At 35.4% G+C, this 938-nt stretch overlaps 1 long non-coding RNA gene across 1 annotated transcript in view; it reads right to left on the bottom strand.

Annotated features, from left to right (window-relative positions):
- Positions 1–938, bottom strand: part of LOC106874691 (uncharacterized) — a 20,120-nt gene that overhangs the window by 17,695 nt on the left and 1,487 nt on the right. The window lies entirely within an intron of this gene.

Raw genomic sequence — 938 nt, 5'->3', positions numbered from 1 at the left:
TTGTTTAGAAAATAAAAATTATTTTGTTCACAAAATTTAATTAAAATTAAAAAAATGTATGAAGTTAACAAAAACAGATAGTGTGTTATTTTTATTCCTTCTACCTATCTACGTTGTTTAGAAAACAAAAAAGTAATTTTTTAAAAATTATTTACTTTGTTTAAAATAAATTATTTACTAATTTGCATACGCGCGCACGCGCACACATGTATTCATTTGCACACGCGCGCACGTGTATTCATTTGCGCGCGCGCGCGCTTTTCGTAGGATCGACCACTCACGACTAGCTAGCGCGGACGCGCGACTGCGCGTTCGGGTCCGCGCTGCTTTAGTAGTACCCACATATTTAGCCAAACATACACACATGAGGCGGTAAAGCCAAAATGTCTACACAGCTTCGTATAATCTGGTTATGTAACAGTAATGCCGTTGTCTGTCTGTCCGGGGCTGGTGATGGTGGTTATTCTATGTGTTATATTACTCAAATGCTAGGTTTGACCCATTTTTCAGGTTCCAATTAAAGTTATTCGATATGAACGTTACATCTGCAAAATATTTAATATTTATTCGAATTATTATTATCACGCACACACACATACACGCACGTAAATATATATATATATATGCACACATGTATATACATATATGCATACACATACACACGTATATATGTGTGCGTGCGCGCAGGCGTGGCAAGAAGAATTAGAAAACCACTGGAAACTACGGATCACCAAAAATGCTGTATATTTTAGCATTTAGATGAACATTTTCAATCCGTTAATTTCCATCAAATAGTTTTTTTGGTGGAGATGGAGTATATGTAATCTGGGTATACCCCCACTTTTAAATTTTGTTTTTTTTACGGAATCCTATGTTTCAGACCATGGAGAGTCCGATTCTGGAAAAAAATTTTCAAAAATCTCAATTTCAAAATTTCG

The sequence above is a fragment of the Octopus bimaculoides genome, chromosome 29, assembly GCF_001194135.2.
Source record: "Octopus bimaculoides isolate UCB-OBI-ISO-001 chromosome 29, ASM119413v2, whole genome shotgun sequence".
Lineage (NCBI taxonomy): Eukaryota > Metazoa > Mollusca > Cephalopoda > Octopoda > Octopodidae > Octopus > Octopus bimaculoides.
Note: the sequence above shows the minus strand (reverse complement) of the source record. Positions and strands in the feature narration are given on the sequence as shown.